General features: G+C 39.6%; 1 non-coding gene across 1 annotated transcript; it reads right to left on the bottom strand.

Annotated features, from left to right (window-relative positions):
- Positions 1-8,837: 8,837 nt before the first annotated feature.
- LOC141634709 (small nucleolar RNA R71) lies at positions 8,838-8,944 on the bottom strand. Its single transcript, XR_012539434.1, has one exon. It is a non-coding gene; the product is annotated as a small nucleolar RNA R71 (small nucleolar RNA).
- Between the last annotated feature and the right edge of the window lie 2,283 nt (positions 8,945-11,227).

Below are 11,227 nucleotides of genomic sequence, written 5' to 3'. Positions count from 1 at the left end.
ACGGTCGACCATTCTAACACACTTGCTAAAAGAAGAAATGTTTTGACTCGTGAAGTGGGTGTGTGCCACTTGTGTTGAGTGAACTTTGAAGAAAGGACAAAGTTTTGGAAAATGTGTATCCTAGTCAACTATAGTGTAGTCGTAGGAGTGGACTCAAAGTGAGGTTTTGAAATGGGCTTGTGGCCCGAATTTTGACTCGACAAACAGACAGAGTTTCGACTGGATTTTGCGCTAATCGAATGGCCTTTTTCGAAATTTTGATTAAAAAAGGGTTTTGATTTTTGCAAAAAACGTCATGGTTTCGTTTAGAAATGGTGATCACGTAAGTTACAAATATTTATACAAGCATTATAACGGGATGCTGAGTGCTTTTAAAAGGGTTTTGGTTTAAAGGGTGGGTTGCCATACCGAACCATCAAACCCGAAGTCTGTGGAGAGGCTTGTACCAAACAAGAGTAAGGCCGATTCCTAGTCCATTTCCTTAAGTAGTGAAGGCCCTTGATACAAACAAGAGTAAGCATCATTGTATGGATGACGTCAATCGCTATCCATCCTTAGGCCCAAATAAGAATTAGGACCGTTTAGACGGGATGATTGGTCGAATGGGTTGGGTTGGGCCTAGGAAGGCCGAATGAAACGGTCTAGGAAGACCGAGTTATGAAAATCGACAGTTTTCTTGTACAAACTATTCCCTAACCTTGTTCAAGTTTCACCCTTTTGGCTACACGTAAGTGTATTATCCCCATCGGAGTCGCCAAACTGTGGACAGCGGGGGCCCACGGGGGCGCTTGGGAGGAAGAGAACAAGCGTTTGCATTTTGTTGGAGTCGCCACCAATTTATTGTGGAAAATTGCAAACCGTTCGAATACCTCGTGTCATGTCAAGACACAAAGTAGTGACATAGACACCAAGAACTCTTTACCCTTAGCATTTTATGTCTAGAATGACTCTCGTGGATGCCAATGAACACGGATGTTCACAGAGATCTGGAGTAAGGGGTGAGGGTACGTATTAGGAAGCTCTTTTGATCGAACACCTAATCCCGCCCGCCTCGATAGCGGCCTCTACTAATGATTAGGGAAATTGTCTATACTCGATATATTGTCGGTTATATGCATGCAATGCAACATCCAAGTTTTAATCCTAGCATGTGAATTTAGACTAAGTCGGTTAACAATTAGTTTAGCATACAATTGGGTCGAAGTAGGATTTAATGCTCAATTACATGTGAAAACATACAATGGATACGAAATACAATGATAAAACTACAATAATTAAAATTACAATAATTACAGTGGATTAAGCGATTTATTTCAAAAATACCTTTAAAACGGATAATTTGAGAAAACGAGTAAAAGGAAGAAATAACGAACAAATCAGAAGTTGATAATACGATTAATAGTCCATTATACATAAGCTAATTAAACTAGGTCAAGCAACAACGGAGTTCAGAGACAGAACTCAACCTGGAACAGGTGCAGCAGGACTGCGCCCTTTGGAAGAGGCGCAGCAGTTGCTGCGTCTGTTCCAAGGGTGAGTTCTGGCTGTGAAGCCGGAACTGCAAATCGTTAATGTAGGTTGGTTAATTTAAGGATTGATTAACATATTTACTCGGATGAAAATGATTATCAAGTTATTTACATATGATTAAGGGTCATAAAAGCAATAAAACATGGATGAGACGGATGCAAACGGATTATTTACATGGAAGAATGATTGATTAGTGACATAGGTGAACAAAATAGACTAAACATGATGAATTAAGGACAAATTAATGACGAATATCATGAATAACGGATGGAAAATATATCAAGGATCAAATTCCAGAAACCCGATATGAACAAATCGAATTCCTACAACCCGGATTGAATTTAATGACGAAAACCCGCAAACATGAGATTATAAGGGATTTATGTTGAATTTAGCGACGAATTAGACATGCTAATGAATGAACAATAATATACAGATGAAATTATTAGACTATTGTATCGAAGAATTAAAGAAAACAAACGAAAAAAAAAACAAAGATTGACGTATTACAGAGGACGAAGGAAGAAGAAAGGAAACAGGAACTGCGGCAGCCTCACGAAGAGGCGCAGCAGGAACTGCGCTCCTTCGAAGAGGCGCAGCAGTTGCTGCGTCCTTTCTCGACGGGTTGTCTTCGGGAAATCCGTAAAAAGAGGTTTTAAAGCATGGTTTTAGAAATCAGTTTCAAAAGGTGTTTTCGACATAAACCTTACATTAATGATGATACAAAAAGGTAAATAACAATAAATAAAGAGAGATTTACACCCTCAGACTTACATGTTTGACGAAACGAGAAGAACTAAGTTATCGTTTAGTGATGCTCGACTCGAATGTAGACAAAAGTGACCTCGTAAGAGGAAAAATAGATTAATTAAGTTGATTGATGTGGAGTTGGTCAAATTGGTCGGTCATGCAAACGAGGTTGGTACTCATAAGGATCCGAGCTTACGTGGTCGAATATTCAAGCACGTAGACGCCAAAAAGGAAGAACAAAAGTCTAGAATGCAAAGGGAGAAGAAAAGGGCGGACACTCGCGTGAGAAATATGAGGAGCGAAGGCTCCTATTTATACTAATCACGTGAAGGAATTAGGGTTTCGGAGAGTCTTTGGAAGTGAATCTCGGAAAGATATAAAAAAGTTACGAAAATTACGCAGAAAAAGACCTGGGAAGAGGTGCAGCAGCCACTGCGTCTCTTGGAAGAGGCGTAGCACCTGCTGCGTCTGTTCCCAAGTGGTTTCCTCCTGCGGAAGAAATATTTCCGTGTTTAAGTTATGGTAGGACGGAATATTTTGGTTTTCCTTAATATTTTGTATGAATATTACGGGAAATTGTTTACCAAAGGATAAAGATTATGAAATATTATAAAATATGGAATAGAAATATCCGGAACATTCCAGAACATTTTGACTCGGGATTTAACGGTTATCAGAAAATGAAGACGGTTTTAGGCCCGGACTCCAAATGTACTCTAATTACTGTCAAAACGACCGTATCGGCACGTAGATGACAACTAAGAGGTAGACATTAATGTTTGAGCAATCGTTTGACGATAAACATACGAACTATCACAAACCGTTCCGCGTACCAAACATGCGGCCCAATCATCACCGGGTGGTTTGCGAGGGGTGCAGAAATGAGGTATCTACACATACCGCTACTTGGTTAGCTCGTCTCCTTCCCTTTTTTGTGTCCCTTATATTTTTTTTATTATTGCTCTCATTTGCATACCGTGAAGACATTGCATTTTTCTCCTTTCCCTTTGTTAGTGGTGTCCTATAGGCTCCTGTTTGGATTTCGGTGATATCTATGCTGATAGGGTCACAATGAGGACACTGTGACATTTAGGTTTGGGGGTGGATATTTATTTATGTTGTGTGTTATAAAAAAAATCCATAAAAATTTAAAATTTATAAAATCCAAAAATATGTTTTTTGCTTTATTTTAGGCCGAGTCTTGGTGAATTGAATATCAATGATGATAATTTGCTTTGTTTTTGCATTTGAATCCCAAAATAGTTATCCATGCACATTGTTTAGACCTATTATATTATTCATGGAAACAAAGCTCATAACTCAAGTCTTGACCATAATAATATGCCATATGCCAAGTAAATTTGACAATTTAATGTTGGTAAACCACTTAAATTTCTGAGGTTTATAGAGCTTCCAAACTGGTCTCATTTGTTAATAGGCTCGAGTGTCGTTCTCCATGTGGAATGTGTAATATCAAATTGTATAAGTGTAACATTAGTTTCTTAATTTTTGCGCGTTCATATGATTAAAGTACATTACGAAAGACGATTCTTACCGTTCAAATAAGCCTTATAATTATCCTTTTTGTTAGCCCGTTTGAACCCTTGTAGCCGTTTTATATCACATCTAATAGCTACAATCTAGAATCTGCCCACCTTTCGGGACAGTCGCACTTGCTTGAGTTTCATGTATATTCTTGCTACTTTGGTTGGGATTGAGACATTTAATGTCATGTGGGTAGTAGCTTGAATTTTATAGAAATTGTGTTAATCTCTTATGTTGGAAAAGAAGAAGAAAAATTTGAAGCAAAGAGAAAAAACGAAAAAAAGAAAAAAGACCGAAAAAAAAAAGAAAAAAAAAAGAAAAAAAAAGGATTGCTTCATTTGCTTATGTTAAGAGATTAGAAGTGGTGTTTACTAGGTCTAATGCAATTTTGGAGAGACATTTATATTCTCTCATGTGTTGTCAAAGATGAGATGATTTCTCTAGTTGGGTTGGTTTATGTTTATTATCATTAGAATTAGGTTTTGGTTTATTGTTGCGACTACCGTCTAAGCCTCACATATCAATACGTGCTTTGACACAAACCACTTCTATACCATTTGCCCATTTTCCACCCTATTGTCCTTGATACATGTTGCAATACTACGGTTTTAGGTGTCTTTGGGTACTTTATCGAGTGGGGCTTAGTCTGTCGAGTAAGTAGCTTTTTACGCAAAACAGTAGACTTCCTGTAGGGTACGCGATCGAGTAAGTTGGGGACTGGATCGAGTAAGGGGCACTCGATCGAGTAAGTCACTTACTCGATCGAGTAAGTGAGTTTTACGGGCTGAGTTTGACGGGTTTTATTAATGACACGAGTTTAATATAAAAGGGTTTGTTATTATTTCTTAAACAGTTTTCAACATCATAAACTTTTCAAGTGACGATTAGAAGTTACGTACTTTCCTTCTCTCGCATCATTGACAAATCCCTAAGCTACGTTCGTCGGATCATCTTGTTCTTTACATCGTTGCGGTCATCGTGTTGAGAGTAAGTTCCTTGTATAATTTATGTTTGGTTTCGTTGAGTTTCTTTAAAACCCTAATTGGGTGATATTGGGGGATTTGGGTGATTTGTATGGTTGTGGTAGTAATTGAATGTATGCATGTTATAGAAGGAGGATTCGTTAAGGAAAGATTTTGATTAGCTGCTAGACCGTCTGTGGTGTTTGCTTTCCAGGTAGGGTTTTCCTACTCAGTGTTGATTACATAAGTGTTGTTGGTAACTGTGTTTTTGTTGTATATCGTATTGACATGGGATTCTGATTTGGTGATTGTTGGTAGTGTAATGTGATTATCGTTGTATAAGCGTCTGTGATCTTCGGGGTGCGTCCCTGGCTGAGTGGAGTCACTTGCAGGAGTGGCTACACGTCCTTGATTCGCCTTATGTGGAACCCGCAACAGACGGGATGTGCACATTAATGAACATGGGTTTATCGCTCGATGGAGATGAGCGAGGCTTAGGTGGGAACGGCTGCAGTCCCCTACTGGCGGCGAGGAGTACTTGTTGCGATGGGTACTCTAGCAGGGCTACACACTTCAGTGTGTAGTCAGAGATGTGGATATACGGTGGAGTTGTGGAGATTGAGATTGTGTGTTTGAGTTGTTTACATTGTGGTTTCATATCAGCTGTTGTTTTTATGTAATTAGTACTGACCCCGTTTAAATGTTTTAAAAACTGTGGTGATCCTTTCGGGGATGGTGAGCAGTTATTGAGCAGGTATGAGACGATGCGCATGGTTTAGCTGGGATGAGTCACCACGTTGCTGTTTTAGAAGTCTTCCGCTGTGTCGAACCCTTTTTGTTGTGTAGTAGTTGACAGTTTTGAGAACCTTGTATCTTCTTTTAAAAGTTTTGGAGTTTAATTGTATCACTTAAACGATATTATCATTTAAGTATATTTCGTTAATGTCTATTTGACTATCATTGCCTCGGGAAACCGAGATGGTGGCGTTCTCATACCTTAAGTGGTCCTGGCAAGGCACTTGGAGTATGGAGGTGTCACAAAGTGGTATCAAAGCGACGATCTTGAAACCTGTAACCAATGAACCTAATGAACATAGGGAGTCAAACTAAAATGAACTTGGGGTAGAAGTTGAAGGAGCTAATGCAATGACTTGGGAGACGTCCTAAAGTCGCGAACTCGGCCTACAATTTTGAACCGGTCACCATGGGGTGTGTGTCGGGATCGCTATGTGTTTATCTTGTGATTTGTATACCTATATAGTAATGTGTGGAATGAATCGGTGGATGCATGCATATGGAGATAGGAGATGTGTAGTGAAAGATGGTGATGATGTGGTTTATATGTTGTTTGGTTGAAAGCATGAAAGCATGATATTTGATTTATAACGTGGCATGTTCGAAATACGGAAGAAAGTTACTTTTGTTTGAGTATACAAAGAGATGCATATACATGTTGTTGTTTGTCGTTTTGAATAAGAGTACAGATAGTTGGAAGTGTGAGATTGAACATGCGGGTAGTGTACGAGTCTGCATGACCCGATCGAGTGGGGGGCACTCGATCGAGTGGGTTTGACTCGATCGATTAGTGATGTGACCATAATTGGCGCATATTTAGCCCCCGAATTAGCCTTGTTTCCATGCTTTTTAGTGCTTATTTGGGTCATTTCTTATCTTTAATTCTTTGTTTTGCATATTCTTTGAGATTTTGATCCCTTGGTAGGAAAGGAGTAAGAATCTTGCATTTTCATAGCAAAACGAGACTAAATTGATCGAATTCAATGACCAAGCATCAAGGAGAGACAAGATTAGAAGGCCTTTGTACATATCATAGTAGAAGAGCAATGTTGAGGAAAGATCCTTGAGTCCCCAAGGAAATCCCCAAGGAATTTATGAAGAAAAGGGAAGAAAAGAAGAAGTTACTATCTTTGATCGACAATCCGAGCGGATTGCCGCAATCCGCCCGCCACCCCTGCACAATCCGAGCGTCCCGTGCACTGAATCCGCTCGGATTCCCCCTCAACAATCCGTCCGGATTCCCCAGAATCCGCTCGGATTCCACCGCCAAATCCGGCCGTCCCGACCTTATTCCGCCCGGATTTCTTCACAAAGACGGATTGCCTTCTTCAAGCTACGAAAAGAGAAGCCCTTCTCTCAGAAAATACCGGGTCCTCCTTGCTCAACTTAAAAAGTGTAATTACTAGTTTAGCCCTTAGTTAACCCTAATGCATCCTCCCTAATTTTCACTATAAATACCCCATTAGGCTAATTAGAGGAGCATGTTCTTCTTATCAATAATTAGTGTAGTTAATATCAATCAAATCTCTCTTCAATATTGTAATCAAGTATTAATCAAGTTTTAATCCAAGTTTTAGTTCTTTAATCTCTCTTTTGTTCATCCTTTATTTTGGGTAATTGAAGATTATTTGGGTTATTATTGGGAGATTGACAACCTCTCAATCTAGCATTCAAGTACTTCTATTATTCTTGCTTTATTATTGGAATCATTAGTAGGTATAATTTCTTAATCTCTTTTTAATTATTGCTAATTACTTTCATTTATTCATCATGTTTCATATTGTTGGTATGATTGACAACCTTGCTAGCATGATCAACATGATAATGAGTGAGTAGTCTCTTAGCTAGGGTTAATGGGTGATTAGGGGAAACCAACATGGGGAATGATTCATGCTTAAATTAATATGCTTTCATGCTTTATTTGCTTGCTTGTTTTGATCTCAACTCATGCACATGTTATACTTGATGAAATGCTAAGCCTATGAATCCTTGCATTTACTATCATATCCTATCTTTTCAATGAGACTTGTAAGACATAACCCAACTCGAGTCTCATTAGACCATGCATGTTGTTGAGTAGGGAAGATTAAGTCGACTTGTAGGTGTTGTACAATCTAATCGATTCGGCTCCGGGACCCAAACTTTCCTAGGATTGTAAGATATAACCCAACTCAATCCATCACAACAATAATTGCTTGCTTATAATTTGAGAACATGTTTGTATGATCATATCCCATGATTCCCCTATGATCCCATGACACCCTAGTGCCTTTAATCAATTGTTTACACCCCTTTTTATTCATCTTGCTTGTTTATTTTCATTGTTATTCTAGTTTAGTAACCTTCTACATCAACCCAACTTGTGACACCCCTTAGACACCGCTAGTTACAATAGAAATCTCATTTCAACTCCCGTCCCTTGGGATCCGACCTTTACTTGCCTCTTTACTAATTGTAGAGTTGCTAGTTAAGCTATAAATTGTGTTTTGATTCGACCGTGACCAACGACCACATCTTAATTTGTGAACACGAAACGGACCGATCAAAAATGGCGCCGTTGCCGGGGACGGTGTTTGTTTGATTTAGATTTCTTTTTATTGTTATTAGTTGTGTCTTTCTTCATCTTGAGGAAGTAAAACTCCTCAAGGTTTGTTCTAATTGTTTTTGAGTTGTTTGATATTTTGCATGTCTAGAAGGTTACAAAGTGATTTGTTACCTTTTGACCGTGAAATCGAAAGAACCTTGACGAACAATAGGAGACTTGTTAGGAGGAATTTGAGAGGTGTTGGTGAAGTTGTTCAACCCACTAGTGAGTTTGTCAATCCTTTCGCAATAGAAGGAGAAGAAAACCCATTACACAATACCCCACAAAATCCACCTACAATGCCAAAATTCTCGTCACACTCCGTACCCACCGAGGATAATCTACCAAATGGTACTCCTACACCGCAACATCTCACCGGAAATTTTATTGCCAAGTCCGCCTTCATCCAACTAGTTGAAAGGAGCCAATTTGGGGGGATGCCTAGTGAGGATCCTCATTCTCATATGGAAACCTTTTGCGATTATTGTGATGCTATCTCTCAAACGGGCGTGACTCAAGACCAAATTAGATGGGTCTTATTTCCTTTTTCCTTAATCGGCACCGCAAAGCAATGGTTGAAGGGCCTTGATAAGGCCACCCTTGGAATAGATTCTTGGAAGAAGTTGGCTCTAGCTTTCTACAAAAAATTCTACCCACCGGAAAAGACCAACATGCTAAGAGCTCAAATTACGGGTTTTAAGCAAAGGGATGAAGAGTCTTTGTATGAAGCTTGGGAGCGGTTTAAAGGTATTTGTCGCTCATGTCCTCACCATGGACTTAGCGAATGGTTTTTGGTGCAACAATTTTGGAATGGTTTATATGAAGATTCTAGGAACATTCTCAATATGGGATCAAATGGAATGTTCACCGAAGTTGATGACAATCAAACATGGAACAAGATTGAGGAAATGGCGGTCCATAACTCACAATATAGTAGACCTCGCAAGGCTACTAGAGGAGGAAAGCATGAAGTGGACTCCGTTACTCAATTGGGTGCTCAACTTAGGGCTCACATTGACACAATCAACTTGAAGTTTGAACAAGCTATGGCTAGACTTGAGGAAAACTCAAAATCATCGAAGCATCATGTCAATGCCATGACGGCATCCTCATCAATCCCAAGTGGGATATGTGAGAATTGTGGAACTTTGGGTCATGACCCAAGTGAGTGTAGGGGAACAACCGAACAAGTTAATGCTTTCCAAGCTTACAAGAGTGGTACCCCTTATTCCAATTTTTACAATGAGAACACCAAGTTCCATCCAAATCTCTCATACAAAAACCAAAATGTTCAAAACCCTCAAACAACATACACTCCACCACCCATGAGAAACCACAATCAAAGACCCTTTTACAATCAAAACCAAGGTTACCAAAATCAAAATCCATACAATCACCAAAATGACCAAGGTTTTGATGTCCAAAAAGCGGTCCTCCAAATGCAAAAGAATCAACAAGAATTTTTCACCCAAATGCAAAAAGATAGCCAAGCAAAGGAAACCACCATCAACAACATTCTAGCTCACACCAAGATATTGGAAACACAATTGACTCAACTAGCATCTTCAACCTCACAAAGACAAAAGGGGCAATTACCACCTCAAAGTAATCCCCCTAGACATGAAACGGTTAGTGCCATTCACTTGAGAAGTGGTACAAGGTATGAAGCACCGAAGAAGCATGTTGAGGATGAAGTTGTGGAAGCTAGTGAAAAGGAAGAAATTGTGCAAAACTCCAAAGATGGAGAATCAACAAAAGAAGAAAGTTCAAAGAAAAGTGAAGACAAGGCCAAGGAGAAGGAGCCCATTGTGATTAGACTTCCTTTTCCAAGTCGTCAATCCAAGCCCAAATTTGATGATCAACTTGGAAAGTTCATGGAAATTGTGAAGAATTTAGAAGTCTCAATTCCTTTCACGGAATTAATCAATCACGTTCCGGCCTATGCGAAGTATATGAAAGATATCCTCACAAAGAAGAAGTCGATCTGGAAACTTGAGACTATCGCCTTCACTAAGGTGAGTAGTGCAATACTTCAAGGGAGTTCACCTCCAAAGTTAAAGGATCCGGGAAGCTTCTCAATACCGTGTACCATTGGCGACACAACGATCAACAAAGCCTTATGTGATCTAGGGGCTAGTGTGAGTGTCATGCCGTACTAGGTAAGTAAAAGGTTGGGGATGGGAGAGCTTAAATGCACCAACATCACACTCCAAATGGCCGATAGATCGACGAAGACACCGTTAGGGATATGGGAAGATGTCCCCGTGCGAATTGGGAAGTTTTTCATCCCGGTGGACTTTGTCATTGTTGATATGGAGGAAGATTCCAACATTCCAATCATCCTAGGAAGACCTTTCCTACACACCGCCGGTGCGGTGATTGATGTGAAACATGGAGAGCTCACTCTAGAAGTGGGAGATGAAAGCATAACTTTTAATCTTGACAAGACTATGAGAGCTCCTCGTTTGCATGAGCCGTGTTTCATGATTGATCATTATAGCCGAAAAGATGAAAGGAAGAAATCGGAACTCCAATGGAGGAAGAAAGTTGAAGATGCTCCATTCGAAGAGCAACTGAATTATGACAAGGAGAGCTTGCAAAGCTCATCAAAATCAACCAAGGAAGAAGAGGATGGCCTCATTGGCCAAGAGAAGAAATTGGGAGAGTTGTCTCCATCTAAGCAAGATATTTTCAATGATCAACTCAATGAAGTTTGTGGTCTTTGGGACGACGAGTTTGAAGGGATTTTTAATCCCTACATTGGACATGCCATCGATCATGATCAACAACAAGGGCCACGGTCTATTGAGGACCTCTACCATAATAATGACCAAGCTTTTGATTACTTCTTCAAGGTGTTGAGCAACATCAACAACACCTTGAACATGCCCCCTTGACATCTCATCAAGAATGAGAGTTTGGTGGAGTCCTCCCTAAACCACCACTTGTAAATATTTCTAACTCCCTAACTTACATTTCAATTCTTGTATTGCATTTTTGTCATCTTTGGATTTTTATTTACTTTGATCAAGATAATTGTCATGTAAGAGAGAAGTGAGGG

Source organism: Silene latifolia, chromosome Y, assembly GCF_048544455.1.
Source record: "Silene latifolia isolate original U9 population chromosome Y, ASM4854445v1, whole genome shotgun sequence".
In the NCBI taxonomy this organism is placed as follows: domain Eukaryota; kingdom Viridiplantae; phylum Streptophyta; class Magnoliopsida; order Caryophyllales; family Caryophyllaceae; genus Silene; species Silene latifolia.
The sequence above is the reverse complement of the archived record's forward strand: the minus strand, read 5'-3'. Positions and strand labels throughout refer to the sequence as shown.